Here is a 16711-nt window from a genome sequence, read left to right on the forward strand (position 1 = left end):
GCACAAATTTGCCATTGCGACCTGCATTTTGCTGTATCAAAGTAAATGTCATGAAAAGTGGAAAAACCCTACATGGAAGTGCAATGTGTTTTTTTTTTTTTTTTTACGGATAAAGACTGCTGCTTTGAGTTCACAGGGAGCCAGCCTCTTTATTCACTGTACATAGTCTGCTCTCTAGCGGTAAAAGACGTGAACTACAATGCTATGGATGACGCCACACAATATAGATTTGAAACTCGGGTATAGTTTCAATGTCGGAGTTAAAACTCGGCTTGCAGTTTCCGAATGCCATACGTAATGGGTGTTGTCAAAATTTGCTTTAACAATTGAAGTGGAAAAAGAAAAAAAAAGCTTACAGCACCTGGTATTCCCAGGCGGTCTCCCATCCAAGTACTAACCAGGCCCGACCCTGCTTAGCTTCCGAGATCGGACGAGATCGGGCGTTCTCAGGGTAGTATGGCCGTAAGCCATGGTTGAGCGCAAAATAGTGCATTTTATAGATACAATCGCCCCTGAAAACCAAGACTTGGCGTTTCATGGAAACATGGCTATCATGAAAAGTTATTGACAGCTTTTTATGTGGTAGCACAAATTTGCCATTGCGACCTGCATTTTGCTGTATCAAAGTAAATGTCATGAAAAGTGGAAAAACCCTACATGGAAGTGCAATGTGTTTTTTTTTTTGTTTTTTTACGGATAAAGACTGCTGCTTTGAGTTCACAGGGAGCCAGCCTCTTTATTCACTGTACATAGTCTGCTCTCTAGCGGTAAAAGACGTGAACTACAATGCTATGGATGACGCCACACAATATAGATTTGAAACTCGGGTATAGTTTCAATGTCGGAGTTAAAACTCGGCTTGCAGTTTCCGAATGCCATACGTAATGGGTGTTGTCAAAATTTGCTTTAACAATTGAAGTGGAAAAAGAAAAAAAAAGCTTACAGCACCTGGTATTCCCAGGCGGTCTCCCATCCAAGTACTAACCAGGCCCGACCCTGCTTAGCTTCCGAGATCGGACGAGATCGGGCGTTCTCAGGGTAGTATGGCCGTAAGCCATGGTTGAGCGCAAAATAATGCATTTTATAGATACAATCGCCCCTGAAAACCAAGACTTGGCGTTTCATGGAAACATGGCTATCATGAAAAGTTATTGACAGCTTTTTATGTGGTAGCACAAATTTGCCATTGCGACCTGCATTTTGCTGTATCAAAGTAAATGTCATGAAAAGTGGAAAAACCCTACATGGAAGTGCAATGTGTTTTTTTTTTTGTTTTTTTACGGATAAAGACTGCTGCTTTGAGTTCACAGGGAGCCAGCCTCTTTATTCACTGTACATAGTCTGCTCTCTAGCGGTAAAAGACGTGAACTACAATGCTATGGATGACGCCACACAATATAGATTTGAAACTCGGGTATAGTTTCAATGTCGGAGTTAAAACTCGGCTTGCAGTTTCCGAATGCCATACGTAATGGGTGTTGTCAAAATTTGCTTTAACAATTGAAGTGGAAAAAGAAAAAAAAAGCTTACAGCACCTGGTATTCCCAGGCGGTCTCCCATCCAAGTACTAACCAGGCCCGACCCTGCTTAGCTTCCGAGATCGGACGAGATCGGGCGTTCTCAGGGTAGTATGGCCGTAAGCCATGGTTGAGCGCAAAATAATGCATTTTATAGATACAATCGCCCCTGAAAACCAAGACTTGGCGTTTCATGGAAACATGGCTATCATGAAAAGTTATTGACAGCTTTTTATGTGGTAGCACAAATTTGCCATTGCGACCTGCATTTTGCTGTATCAAAGTAAATGTCATGAAAAGTGGAAAAACCCTACATGGAAGTGCAATGTGTTTTTTTTTTTTTTTTTTACGGATAAAGACTGCTGCTTTGAGTTCACAGGGAGCCAGCCTCTTTATTCACTGTACATAGTCTGCTCTCTAGCGGTAAAAGACGTGAACTACAATGCTATGGATGACGCCACACAATATAGATTTGAAACTCGGGTATAGTTTCAATGTCGGAGTTAAAACTCGGCTTGCAGTTTCCGAATGCCATACGTAATGGGTGTTGTCAAAATTTGCTTTAACAATTGAAGTGGAAAAAGAAAAAAAAAGCTTACAGCACCTGGTATTCCCAGGCGGTCTCCCATCCAAGTACTAACGAGGCCCGACCCTGCTTAGCTTCCGAGATCGGGCGAGATCGGGCGTTCTCAGGGTAGTATGGCCGTAAGCCATGGTTGATAGCAAAATAATGCATTCTATAGATACAATCGCCCCTGAAAGCCAAGACTTCTTGCTGTATCAAAGTAAATGTCATGAAAAGTGGAAAAACCCTACATGGAAGCGCAGTGTGGGTTTTTTTTGTGTTTTTTTACGGATAAAGACTGCTGCTTTGAGTTCACAGGGAGCCAGCCTCTTTATTCACTGTACATAGTCTGCTCTCTAGCGGTAAAAGACGTGAACTACAATTGACAAAACAAAAATTGTTACGTCCTAATCCACACACTGGTACACCTAACAATTTTGCGAGTTCGTTCTGTCAAAGAGAAGACCAGTAGATCAATGAGGCCGAATTTACCAATTGTTTAATCCTGACAAAGCAAGATAATACAGGCGCCTGGGTCTCGGGTCCTTAACACAAAAACTAGTGTGCCTTCTGTGACCATCAAAAGACAACACATTCTTCCGGGTTGCGCAGTTTTAAAGAAACACAATATGAATATTCAAGCATGCAAAATATTGTGTGGTGATTGGTCGATAGTCGATGGTCGATGGTCGTCTCCTCCTCGTTTGGGTTTTTCCCCTGCTCAGCACAGGTGTCTGGACCACAAAGACGAGTTGTTCCTCACCGGCCTTGAGATATCCTCCCTGTCTGGACATCCTGTTCCACAATTCTTTGTAGAGAACAAATTCATTGTAGCCTGCACATTCCTTTCCACTTATTAATCACCACACGAGCACACTAGAAATTATATTGATATGATTATATATGTCTAATGCAGCCTTAATCAAATATGTTTGCAAACTGCCGAAAGTACATTTCCCTTTATTCCCTCTCATGACCTCATTTATGAGGTCATCACCAGTTTCTCTAGCAAGCAGCGACCAGCACACTGTCGGTCCTTTCTTCCCCCCCGCGGCTCATGTTGAGTCACCAGGGTATATTGGCCCTTCGGTGACAACGGGCCAACGGTTTTCTCGATCAACCGAACAGTGAGTGATCTAACACATGGAATACAGCAACAACCGCATAAAATCATTATTGCAGTAAAAATAGCCACAGCAACTAGCACAGACATGATGAGGCCTTTCCAGCTTCCGAACGTTTTCATCCAATCAGACCAAATATCGGTGCGTACACCTGAATGATCTTTCATCTTTTTATTCAGTGTCCTTAGTCCTTCCAACGCCCGGGTGAGTCGCCCCACTGGTGCCATGTTGTTGGGGATGAAAGTACAACATGCATCACCAAACATTCCGCACACACCATGTTCCTTAGCCAATAGCATGTCCAACGCAATTCTATTTTGGAACGGCATCAATGACGTCGTAGCCAATTGTTCATGGACCGCTGCAAATGATTCAGCTGTATAATTACCCAATCGTTGGACATTGTAATGAACATAATTAATACGGTCAACATTTTTATTGGGGGTGATCCATAGGAAAATGCTTTCGAATCCCGAAAACACTTGATTAACGAGTTTATACTTATCTGGCCTGGCACACCCCGGGGCACTCCTATAGCGTCAATATATGTTGGATCGTTGTCGCTCAACAATGGGGAAAACGTCTCTTTTGGCTCGCTTCAGGAGCCCCGCCAGTGGGCTCAATGTTCCAATTGAGATTCTGTATTTCAATGGGGACAACCACTACAGGCATTATCAAAGACACGAGGGCACAGATACCTGATGCATCCTTCGGCAAGCGATCATATAATTTGTTGTCACCACAACCAGATGTCACTGGTCTTCCTCTGCTCCTTCCATCACTGCTAGTTGAATTCTGGCATGTCCTGTTAAAGCTTAAAAACAAGTGAATTTGGAAAAAAAACTGTATATCACAATTACAAATTGAAACCTACTCACCCATTTCTATTTTACACCTACTCACCCATTTCTATTTTACTCTATTTTACACCTACTCACCCATTTCTATTTTACACCTCCCCCTTTTGACACATTCATCCAATGTGTCATTACGTATCAAAAGGAACCTGCAAAGCGTCCCCTCTCATCACCACACCCATTGTAGTCAGGCCCGCGGAAGCTCCCATCTGGGCCCCGGGACCGTCATTCCAAGTCCTTAAAACTTGACTGTCCACCACACACTCGGCAATACAAACAAAAATCATCGCACTCCTGTCAGTGAGCTTATAGCCCTGCTGGCAGCGGACATTTGTACACACAAAAACAGGCATCAAATATCAAAATAAAAACAGTGATAAAATGAATCCTGGCGCCTGCGGATCATGTCCTGAAAACCATGTCATCAACAAGTTCATCATAAAAACCAAAAGGGCAAGGGTTAACATATTCTTGTAAATTCAACACAAATTTTCCACGAACGCAATCGACAACCTGCAAGAACGAAAACAAGTTACGCAAGCAGTGCGCAATCCGCTCCTTGGCTGGTGGCTGTTGCTGCAAAAAAAATAAAAATCAAGTCACACAGAAAAACAAAACAGAGCGTGCTCTTGTCGCAAGCAAGCTCAAACGTCAAACATTTGGTCACTGTCCACCTAGTCCGTCACCCTGTCGGGTGAGCTCAAAGTCGTCACACGTCAAATCGTCCAGAGTCTTGATGTTCGATACTAGTTCTGTCTTGTCTGACCATATTACTGAAATGGGCCTTCTCCATCGCACTGTTTTGTTGTCGATGGTGCCCTTGAGTAATCCTAAACCCATATTTAATCCAAAATTAGTCCTGATCAATCGTGCTTTTTCAAATCTGTAGTATCTTTATATTTTTCAGGTGAGAGGAATGTTATCCTCTGCTGTGATCACATCACCCCAACTTTGAATCATGTTAACCATTCACAATACACAAATACCACACCACAATCACAGACTTGACATTCATACACCATTACAAACAAACTGTCATTCCACAACACACACATAAAAACATACAATATTAAATTGTAAAAAGAATCCTCCCTACACAAAATTTTCTCCTCAATTAAAATTTCCCTTTTTTATTTTAAATCCAAAGTTAATATCTAATTGTCTGGTCTCCTGTCCTCTCATTGTTTGCCAATATGCATAATGCTGGAACATGATTTAACTCCTCATTTAGTTTGCTCACATCTCACACTTAGACTATTTGACACTTTGTGTTGAGCTGTAACTTCAATATTTCCACCTTCCCATATTTCTTCCACTAAACAGTTCCATTTTGCTTTCAGTTTAAATTCATCCCTCCAAATAACTATCTCTGGCAAAGAACCAACAATTTATAGAGCACTCCCTTTTACTGTTACCTTGTTCCTTCATTCATCTCCTCACAAGCATAACTGACCCTCCTAAAAAATAATGATACCAAAAATAATGTTTAAAAACAATATACACAGCTTCCTCCTGCCACTTACGCTATCACCTTGAAGATTATCGTTCTCATTTTTGTTGATGCCAATTCTTAAAATTAAAAAAAATGCTTAATCTTGATAATGGAGTCACGCTACGTCACAAATTTTGAAAACCTTCTTCCACGTTCCCCCTTTGTACCTATCAAAACCAATTAAAAATATTTTTGCTGTCATGATCATCATTGTGGCCCTCAAACTTATTGTTCCTGTACTTTAAATTGCCAATCTTTGTACATTTGAAGCCCTTTGAAACTTGCTTGTGGGCTATATAAATAAACTTGACTTGCCTTGACTTTATTATTATTCAACTTCTTCTGCATTCTTCTGCCTCTTTTTATTTATTTATTCCTTTTTTTTTTAGCTTAACTACTTCTACGAATTCATCTGATTCACTTCATTCCACTTTTAACACATTCCAAATATTCATGCCAAATATTCTAAATATTTACGGTTTTCGAGAAATTTACAAATTTTAAGCCAATACTTCACCATTCATTCTTCATGGCACATTCAATATTTCTCATTTTCTTCCACATAATTCCTCCAATTCACCTTCTTTCACTTTCTAGATTAAAATTTCACATTTTCACTTTCAACATTGCGGTAAGATTTTGCAATATTTCCTTTTTTCCTTCTAATTTCTAATTATTATTGTTAATCCTCCGTGACCCTCGTAAGGACAAGCCGCACCAGTAATGGATGGATGGATGGATGGATGGATGGATGGATGGATGGATGGATGGATGGATGGATTGTTAATCCTAACCCCAAGTGCCTATGATAAATTGCCATTTAAATCAATTGTCGCAAGGGTCATGTCACTGTATTCGTTATTTAAAACCCTACTGTATCCTTTTTTAATTAAGTAGTGCCATGTATTACTATTTTGCTGACTATCCAAAATTCCAACTTTCTTATGGCCCCTCGCCCTTTCAAACTCAAATATGCATCCTATAAATCAGTCGCAATTGATGTGTAATTAAATTCTGTCGTTTTGATAAATTTAATTTCTATCGATCAATTTCCACTTTGCAAAGTTTCTGATCACGCTGTTGTATGATTTGTTATTATTAGTGCATCTTCACTGTCCATATCTATGTATTTTGTTTTTTATCCCCATTTCAGTGTCAATAAGCAGCCTTATTATTCCCTCTTTTATCAAAACTCCTCAGATATGTCCGCCCCAGCACCCAAACACACTTCCATCCCTTTTGTCCCACACTCCACCAACTTTGTAATGCTTCAGCAGTCTTTAACAACTGCTAGCGGGACGTCCGTGAATGCTTATACGCCCTCCGAGCACTCCTGCCGGTCGTGACTTAGAGGCCGCGCCCGGTCACATATGGGACCCTATTTAGCCCGCGGACCAGCCGGCGGGTATTCCGTGAAAGCCTATCCGCCCTCTGAGCACTCCTGCCGGGCGTGAGTTAGAGACCGCGCCCGGTATTTTATGGGACCCTATTTGGCCCGCTGACCGGCCGGCGGGTCTTCCGTGAAAGCCTATCCGCCCTCCGAGCACTCCTGCCGGGCTTGAGTTAGAGACCGCGCGCGGACACTTATGGGACCCTATTTGGCCCGCGGACCGGCTGGCGGGACGTCCGTGAATGCCTATCCGCCCTCCGAGCACTCCATCCGGGCGTGAGTTAGAGACCGCGCCCGGTCACTTATGGGACCCTATTTGGCCCGCGGACCTGCTTGCGGGTCTTTCGTGAAAGCCTATTCGCCTTCCGAGCTCTCATGCCGGTCGTGGGTTAGCGTCCGCGCCCGGTCCCTTATGGAACCCTATTTGGCCCGCGGACCGGCTGGCGGAGCTTCCGTGAAAGCTTATCCGCCTTCCGAGCGCTCTTGCCGGGCGTGAGTTAGCGTCCGCGCCCGGTCGCCTCACGTCACTCTGGTTAGGTTGGCATAGTAAAAAGCGCTCTTGGGGGCTTCAGAGTGCCGAGTTTATCACTGCGCATGAAGAAATGACCACCTGCAACGTTTGGTTTATGTTTTATAAGCATTTTTAGTTTTATTGCTTAAATCGCATTTTCTCGACAAGCTGAGCACGTTTTCTGGATGGTGCCTCTCCCGTCACTCTGGTTAGGTTGGCATAGTAAAAATTGCTCTTGGGGGCTTCAGAGTGCCCAGTTTATCACTGCGCATGCAGAAATGACCACCTGCAACGTTTGGTTTATGTTTTATAAGCATTTTTAGTTTTATTGCTTAAATCGCATTTTCTCGACGAGCTGAGCACGTTTTCTGGATGGTGACTCTCCCGTCACTCTGGTTAGGTTGGCAAAGTAAAAAGCGCTCTTGGGTGCTTCAGAGTGCCGAGTTTATCACTGCACATGAAGAAATGACCACCTGCAACGTTTGGTTTATGTTTTATGAGCATTTTTAATTGTATTGCTTAGAGCGCATTTTCTCGACGAGCTGAGCACGTTTTCTAGTTAAAAGCGCTCTTGGGTGCTTCAGAGTGCCGAGTTTATCACTGCGCATGCAGAAATGACCACCTGCAACGTTTGGTTTATGTTTTATAAGCATTTTTAGTTTTATTGCTTAAATCGCATTTTCTCGACGAGCTGAGCACGTTTTCTGGATGGTGCCTCTCCATTCACTCTGGTTAGGTTGGCAAATTAAAAAGTGCTCTTGGGTGCTTCAGAGTGCCGAGTTTATCACTGCGCATGAAGAAATGACCACCTGCAACGTTTGGTTTATGTTTTATAAGCATTTTTAATTGTATTGCTTAGAGCGCATTTTCTCGACGAGCTGAGCACATTTTCTAGTAAAAAGCGCTCTTGGGTGCTTCAGAGTGCCGAGTTTATCACTGCGCATGCAGAAATGACCACCTGCAACGTTTGGTTTATGTTTTATAAGCATTTTTAATTTTATTGCTTAGATCGCATTTTCTCGACGAGCTGAGCACGTTTTCTGGATGGTGCCTCTCCCGTCACTCTGGTTAGGTTGGCAAAGTAAAAAGCGCTCTTGGGTGCTTCAGAGTGCCGAGTTTATCACTGCGCATGAAGAAATGACCACCTGCAACGTTTGGTTTATGTTTTATAAGCATTTTTAATTGTATTGCTTAGAGTGCATTTTCTCGACGAGCTGAGCACGTTTTCTAGTAAAAAGCGCTCTTGGGTTCTTCAGAGTGCCGAGTTGAGTGCGTGGTTTAGCGTCCGCGCCCGGTCCCTTATGGAACCTATTTGGCCCGCGGACCGGCTGGCGGCGCATCCGTGAAAGCCTATCCGCCTTCCGAGCGCTCTTGCCGGGCGTGGGTTAGCAGCCGCGCCCGGTCACTTACGGGACCCTATTTGGCCCGCGGACCGGCCGGCGGGGGCTCCGTGAAAGCCTATCCGCCCTCCGAGCGCTCCTGCCGGGCGTGGGTTAGCGGCCGCGCACGGTACTTTATGGGACCCTAATTGGCCCACGGACTGGCCTGCGGTACCTCCGTGAAAGCCTGTCCGCCCTCCGAGCGCTCCTGCCGGGCGTGGGTTAGCGGCCGCGCACGGTACTTTATGAAACCCTAATTGGCCCGCGGACCGGCCGGCGGGGGTTCCGTGAAAGCCTATCCGCCCTCCGAGCACTCCTGCCGGGCGTGAGTTAGAGACCGCGCCCGGTCACTTACGGGACCCTAATTGGCCCGCGGACCGGCCTGCGGGACGTCCGTGAAAGCTTATTCGCCCTCCGAGCACTCCTGCCGGGCGTGACTTAGAGACCAAGCCCGGTCACTTACGGGACCCTAATTGGCCCGCGGACCAACCGGCGGGACGTCCGTGAATGCCTATCCGCCCTCCGAGCACTCCTGCCGGGCCTGAGTTAGAGACCGCGCCCGGTCACTTATGGGACCCTAATTGGCCCGCGGACCGGCTGGCGGGACGTCCGTGAAAGCTTATCCGCCCTCCGAGCACTCCTGCCGGGCGTGACTTAGAGACCAAGCCCGGTCACTTACGGGACCCTAATTGGCCCACGGACCGACCGGCGGGACGTCCGTGAATGCCTATCCGCCCTCCGAGCACTCCTGCCGGGCCTGAGTTAGAGACCGCGCCCGGTCACTTATGGGACCCTATTTGGCCCACGGACCTGCTGGCGGGACGTCCGTGAAAGCTTATCCGCCCTCCGAGCACTCCTGCCGGGCGTGACTTAGAGACCGCGCCCGGTCACTTATGGGACCCTATTTGACCCGCGGACCTGCTGGCGGGTCGTCCGTGAAAGCTTATCCGCCCTCCGAGCACTCCTGCCGTTCGTGACTTAGAGACCGCGCCCGGTCACTTATGGGACCCTATTTGGCCCGCGGACCAGCCGGCGGGTATTCCGTGAAAGCCTATTCGCCCTCCGAGCACTCCTGCCGGGCGTGAGTTAGAGACCGCGCCCGGTAATTTATGGGACCCTATTTGGCCCGCGGACCGGCCGGCGGGTCTTCCGTGAAAGCCTATCCGCCCTCCGAGCACTCCTGCCGGGCTTTAGTTAGAGACTGCGCGCGGTCACTTATGGGACCCTATTTGGCCCGCGGACCGGCTGGCGGGACGTCCGTGAATGCCTATCCGCCCTCCGAGCACTCCTGCCGGGCGTGAGTTAGAGACCGCGCCCGGTCACTTATGGGACCCTATTTGGCCCGCGGACCTGCCTGCGGGTCTTTCGTGAAAGCCTATTCGCCTTCCGAGCTCTCATGCCGGGCGTGGGTTAGCGTCCGGTCCCTTATGGAACCCTATTTGGCCCGCGGACCGGCTAGCGGGTCTTCCGTGAAAGCTTATCCGCCTTCCGAGCGCTCTTGCCGGGCGTGAGTTAGCGTCCGCGCCCGGTCGCCTCACGTCACTCTGGTTAGGTTGGCATAGTAAAAAGCGCTCTTGGGGGCTTGAGAGTGCCGAGTTTATCACTGCGCATGAAGAAATGACCACCTGCAACGTTTGGTTTATGTTTTATGAGCATTTTTAATTGTATTGCTTAGAGCGCATTTTCTCGACGAGCTGAGCACGTTTTCTAGTTAAAAGCGCTCTTGGGTGCTTCAGAGTGCCGAGTTTATCACTGCGCATGAAGAAATGACCACCTGCAACGTTTGGTTTATGTTTTATAAGCATTTTTAATTGTATTGCTTAGAGTGCATTTTCTCGACGAGCTGAGCACGTTTTCTAGTAAAAAGCGCTCTTGGGTTCTTCAGAGTGCCGAGTTGAGTGCGTGGTTTAGCGTCCGCGCCCGGTCCCTTATGGAACCTATTTGGCCCGCGGACCGGCTGGCGGCGCTTCCGTGAAAGCCTATCCGCCTTCCGAGCGCTCTTGCCGGGCGTGGGTTAGCGGCCGCGCCCGGTCACTTACGGGACCCTATTTGGCCCGCGGACCGGCCGGCGGGGGCTCCGTGAAAGCCTATCCGCCCTCCGAGCGCTCCTGCCGGGCGTGGGTTAGCGGCCGCGCACGGTACTTTATGGGACCCTAATTGGCCCGCGGACTGGCCTGCGGTACCGCCGTGAAAGCCTGTCCGCCCTCCGAGCGCTCCTGCCGGGCGTGGGTTAGCGGCCGCGCACGGTACTTTATGAAACCCTAATTGGCCCGCGGACCGGCCGGCGGGGGTTCCGTGAAAGCCTATCCGCCCTCCGAGCACTCCTGCCGGGCGTGAGTTAGAGACCGCGCCCGGTCACTTACGGGACCCTAATTGGCCCGCGGACCGGCCTGCGGGACGTCCGTGAATGCCTATCCGCCCTCCGAGCACTCCTGCCGGGCCTGAGTTAGAGACCGCGCCCGGTCACTTATGGGACCCTATTTGGCCCACGGACCTGCTGGCGGGACGTCCGTGAAAGCTTATCCGCCCTCCGAGCACTCCTGCCGGGCGTGACTTAGAGACCGCGCCCGGTCACTTATGGGACCCTATTTGACCCGCGGACCTGCTGGCGGGTCGTCCGTGAAAGCTTATCCGCCCTCCGAGCACTCCTGCCGTTCGTGACTTAGAGACCGCGCCCGGTCACTTATGGGACCCTATTTGGCCCGCGGACCAGCCGGCGGGTATTCCGTGAAAGCCTATTCGCCCTCCGAGCACTCCTGCCGGGCGTGAGTTAGAGACCGCGCCCGGTAATTTATGGGACCCTATTTGGCCCGCGGACCGGCCGGCGGGTCTTCCGTGAAAGCCTATCCGCCCTCCGAGCACTCCTGCCGGGCTTTAGTTAGAGACTGCGCGCGGTCACTTATGGGACCCTATTTGGCCCGCGGACCGGCTGGCGGGACGTCCGTGAATGCCTATCCGCCCTCCGAGCACTCCTGCCGGGCGTGAGTTAGAGACCGCGCCCGGTCACTTATGGGACCCTATTTGGCCCGCGGACCTGCCTGCGGGTCTTTCGTGAAAGCCTATTCGCCTTCCGAGCTCTCATGCCGGGCGTGGGTTAGCGTCCGGTCCCTTATGGAACCCTATTTGGCCCGCGGACCGGCTAGCGGGTCTTCCGTGAAAGCTTATCCGCCTTCCGAGCGCTCTTGCCGGGCGTGAGTTAGCGTCCGCGCCCGGTCGCCTCACGTCACTCTGGTTAGGTTGGCATAGTAAAAAGCGCTCTTGGGGGCTTGAGAGTGCCGAGTTTATCACTGCGCATGAAGAAATGACCACCTGCAACGTTTGGTTTATGTTTTATGAGCATTTTTAATTGTATTGCTTAGAGCGCATTTTCTCGACGAGCTGAGCACGTTTTCTAGTTAAAAGCGCTCTTGGGTGCTTCAGAGTGCCGAGTTTATCACTGCGCATGAAGAAATGACCACCTGCAACGTTTGGTTTATGTTTTATAAGCATTTTTAATTGTATTGCTTAGAGTGCATTTTCTCGACGAGCTGAGCACGTTTTCTAGTAAAAAGCGCTCTTGGGTTCTTCAGAGTGCCGAGTTGAGTGCGTGGTTTAGCGTCCGCGCCCGGTCCCTTATGGAACCTATTTGGCCCGCGGACCGGCTGGCGGCGCTTCCGTGAAAGCCTATCCGCCTTCCGAGCGCTCTTGCCGGGCGTGGGTTAGCGGCCGCGCCCGGTCACTTACGGGACCCTATTTGGCCCGCGGACCGGCCGGCGGGGGCTCCGTGAAAGCCTATCCGCCCTCCGAGCGCTCCTGCCGGGCGTGGGTTAGCGGCCGCGCACGGTACTTTATGGGACCCTAATTGGCCCGCGGACTGGCCTGCGGTACCGCCGTGAAAGCCTGTCCGCCCTCCGAGCGCTCCTGCCGGGCGTGGGTTAGCGGCCGCGCACGGTACTTTATGAAACCCTAATTGGCCCGCGGACCGGCCGGCGGGGGTTCCGTGAAAGCCTATCCGCCCTCCGAGCACTCCTGCCGGGCGTGAGTTAGAGACCGCGCCCGGTCACTTACGGGACCCTAATTGGCCCGCGGACCGGCCTGCGGGACGTCCGTGAATGCCTATTCGCCCTCCGAGCACTCCTGCCGGGCTTGAGTAAGAGACCGCGCCCGGTCACTTACGGGACCCTAATTGGCCCGCGGACCGGCCGGCGGGACGTCCGTGAATGCCTATCCGCCCTCCGAGCTCTCCTGCCGGGCCTGAGTTAGAGACCGCACCCGGTCACTTATGGGACCCTAATTGGCCCGCGGACCGTCTGGTGGGACGTCCGTGAAAGCTTATTCGCCCTCCGAGCACTCCTGCCGGGCGTGACTTAGAGACCAAGCCCGGTCACTTACGGGACCCTAATTGGCCCGCGGACCAACCGGCGGGACATCCGTGAATGCCTATCCGCCCTCCGAGCACTCCTGCCGGGCCTGAGTTAGAGACCGCGCCCGGTCACTTATGGGACCCTAATTGGCCCGCGGACCGGCTGGCGGGACGTCCGTGAAAGCTTATCCGCCCTCCGAGCACTCCTGCCGGGCGTGACTTAGAGACCGCGCCCGGTGACTTACGGGACCCTAATTGGCTCACGGACCGACTGGCGGGACGTCCGTGAATGCCTATCCGCCCTCCGAGCACTCCTGCCGGGCCTGAGTTAGAGACCGCGCCCGGTCACTTATGGGACCCTATTTGGCCCACGGACCTGCTGGCGGGACGTCCGTGAAAGCTTATCCGCCCTCCGAGCACTCCTGCCGGGCGTGACTTAGAGACCGCGCCCGGTCACTTATGGGACCCTATTTGGCCCGCGGACCTGCTGGCGGGTCGTCCGTGAAAGCTTATCCGCCCTCCGAGCACTCCTGCCGGTCGTGACTTAGAGACCGCGCCCGGTCACTTATGGGACCCTATTTGGCCCGCGGACCAGTCGGCGGGTATTCCGTGAAAGCCTATTCGCCCTCCGAGCACTCCTGCCGGGCGTGAGTTAGAGACCGCGCCCGGTAATTTATGGGACCCTATTTGGCCCGCGGACCGGCCGGCGGGTCTTCCGTGAAAGCCTATCCGCCCTCCGAGCACTCCTGCCGGGCTTGAGTTAGAGACCGCGCGCGGTCACTTATGGGACCCTATTTGGCCCGCGGACCAGCTGGCGGGACGTCCGTGAATGCCTATCCGCCCTCCGAGCACTCCTGCCGGGCGTGAGTTAGAGACCGCGCCCGGTCACTTATGGGACCCTATTTGGCCCGCGGACCGGCCTGCGGGTCTTTCGTGAAAGCCTATTCGCCTTCCGAGCTCTCATGCCGGGCGTGGGTTAGCGTCCGCGCCCGGTCCCTTATGGAACCCTATTTGGCCCGCGGACCAGCTGGCGTGGCTTCCGTGAAAGCTTATCCGCCTTCCGAGCGCTCTTGCCGTGCGTGAGTTAGCGTCCGCGCCCGGTCGCCTCACGTCACTCTGGTTAGGTTGGCATAGTAAAAAGCGCTCTTGGGGGCTTGAGAGTGCCGAGTTTATCACTGCGCATGAAGAAATGACCACCTGCAACGTTTGGTTTATGTTTTATAAGCATTTTTAGTTTTATTGCTTAAATCGCATTTTCTCGACGAGCTGAGCACGTTTTCTGGATGGTGCCTCTCCCGTCACTCTGGTTAGGTTGGCATAGTAAAAAGTGCTCTTGGGGGCTTCAGAGTGCCCAGTTTATCACTGCGCATGCAGAAATGACCACCTGCAACGTTTGGTTTATGTTTTATAAGCATTTTTAGTTTTATTGCTTAAATCGCATTTTCTCGACGAGCTGAGCACGTTTTCTAGTAAAAAGCGCTCTTGGGTTCTTCAGAGTGCCGAGTTGAGTGCGTGGTTTAGCGTCCGCGCCCGGTCCCTTATGGAACCTATTTGGCCCGCGGACCGGCTGGCGGCGCATCCGTGAAAGCCTATCCGCCTTCCGAGCGCTCTTGCCGGGCGTGGGTTAGCGGCCGCGCCCGGTCACTTACGGGACCCTATTTGGCCCGCGGACCGGCCGGCGGGGGCTCCGTGAAAGCCTATCCGCCCTCCGAGCGCTCCTGCCGGGCGTGGGTTAGCGGCCGCGCACGGTAATTTATGGGACCCTAATCGGCCCGCGGACTGGCCTGCGGTACCTCCGTGAAAGCCTGTCCGCCCTCCGAGCGCTCCTGCCGGGCGTGGGTTAGCGGCCGCGCACGGTACTTTATGAAACCCTAATTGGCCCGCGGACCGGCCGGCGGGGGTTCCGTGAAAGCCTATCCGCCCTCCGAGCACTCCTGCCGGGCGTGAGTTAGAGACCGCGCCCGGTAATTTATGGGACCCTATTTGGCCCGCGGACCGGCCGGCGGGTCTTCCGTGAAAGCCTATCCGCCCTCCGAGCACTCCTGCCGGGCTTGAGTTAGAGACCGCGCGCGGTCACTTATGGGACCCTATTTGGCCCGCGGACCGGCTGGCGGGACCTCCGTGAAAGCTCATCCGCCTTCCGAGCGCTCTTGCCGGGCGTGAGTTAGCGTCCGCGCCCGGTCGCCTCACATCACTCTGGTTAGGTTGGCATAGTAAAAAGCGCTCTTGGGGGCTTGAGAGTGCCGAGTTTATCACTGCGCATGAAGAAATGACCACCTACAACGTTTGGTTTATGTTTTATAAGCATTTTTAATTGTATTGCTTAAATCGCATTTTCTCGACGAGCTGAGCACGTTTTCTGGATGGTGCCTCTCCCGTCACTCTGGTTAGGTTGGCAAAGTAAAAAGCGCTCTTGGGTACTTCAGAGTGCCGAGTTTATCACTGCACATGAAGAAATGACCACCTGCAACGTTTGGTTTATGTTTTATGAGCATTTTTAATTGTATTGCTTAGAGCGCATTTTCTCGACGAGCTGAGCACGTTTTCTAGTTAAAAGCGCTCTTGGGTGCTTCAGAGTGCCGAGTTTATCACTGCGCATGAAGAAATGACCACCTGCAACGTTTGGTTTATGTTTTATAAGCATTTTTAATTTTATTGCATAAATCGCATTTTCTCGACGAGCTGAGCACGTTTTCTGGATGGTGCCTCTCCCGTCACTCTGGTTAGGTTGGCAAAGTAAAAAGCGCTCTTGGGTGCTTCAGAGTGCCGAGTTTATCACTGCCCATGAAGAAATGACCACCTGCAACGTTTGGTTTATGTTTTATAAGCATTTTTAATTGTATTGCTTAGAGTGCATTTTCTCGACGAGCTGAGCACGTTTTCTAGTAAAAAGCGCTCTTGGGTTCTTCAGAGTGCCGAGTTGAGTGCGTGGTTTAGCGTCCGCGCCCGGTCCCTTATGGAACCTATTTGGCCCGCGGACCGGCTGGCGGCGCTTCCGTGAAAGCCTATCCGCCTTCCGAGCGCTCTTGCCGGGCGTGGGTTAGCGGCCGCGCCCGGTCACTTACGGGACCCTATTTGGCCCGCGGACCGGCCGGCGGGGGCTCCGTGAAAGCCTATCCGCCCTCCGAGCGCTCCTGCCGGGCGTGGGTTAGCGGCCGCGCACGGTACTTTATGGGACCCTAATTGGCCCGCGGACTGGCCTGCGGTACCTCCGTGAAAGCCTGTCCGCCCTCCGAGCGCTCCTGCCGGGCGTGGGTTAGCGGCCGCGCACGGTACTTTATGAAACCCTAATTGGCCCGCGGACCGGCCGGCGGGGGTTCCGTGAAAGCCTATCCGCCCTCTGAGCACTCCTGCCGGGCGTGAGTTAGAGACCGCGCCCGGTCACTTACGGGACCCTAATTGGCCCGCGGACCGGCCTGCGGGACGTCCGTGAATGCCTATCCGCCCTCCGAGCACTCCTGCCGGGCTTGAGTAAGAGACCGCGCCCGGTCAATTACGGGACCCTAATTGGCCCGCGGACCGGCCGGCGGGACG

At 51.5% G+C, this 16711-nt stretch overlaps 4 non-coding genes across 4 annotated transcripts; all 4 read right to left on the minus strand.

Annotated features, from left to right (window-relative positions):
* Nucleotides 1-349: 349 nt before the first annotated feature.
* On the minus strand, nt 350-468 carry LOC119119386. Its single transcript, XR_005097280.1, has one exon. It is a non-coding gene; the product is annotated as a 5S ribosomal RNA (ribosomal RNA).
* A 468-nt stretch (nt 469-936) lies between these two features.
* LOC119119387 lies at nt 937-1055 on the minus strand. Its single transcript, XR_005097281.1, has one exon. It is a non-coding gene; the product is annotated as a 5S ribosomal RNA (ribosomal RNA).
* A 468-nt stretch (nt 1056-1523) lies between these two features.
* On the minus strand, nt 1524-1642 carry LOC119119388. Its single transcript, XR_005097282.1, has one exon. It is a non-coding gene; the product is annotated as a 5S ribosomal RNA (ribosomal RNA).
* Nucleotides 1643-2109: 467 nt separating this feature from the next.
* LOC119119391 lies at nt 2110-2228 on the minus strand. The gene has a single exon (XR_005097285.1). It is a non-coding gene; the product is annotated as a 5S ribosomal RNA (ribosomal RNA).
* Between the last annotated feature and the right edge of the window lie 14483 nt (nt 2229-16711).

Source organism: Syngnathus acus, unplaced genomic scaffold, assembly GCF_901709675.1.
Source record: "Syngnathus acus unplaced genomic scaffold, fSynAcu1.2, whole genome shotgun sequence".
NCBI lineage: Eukaryota > Metazoa > Chordata > Actinopteri > Syngnathiformes > Syngnathidae > Syngnathus > Syngnathus acus.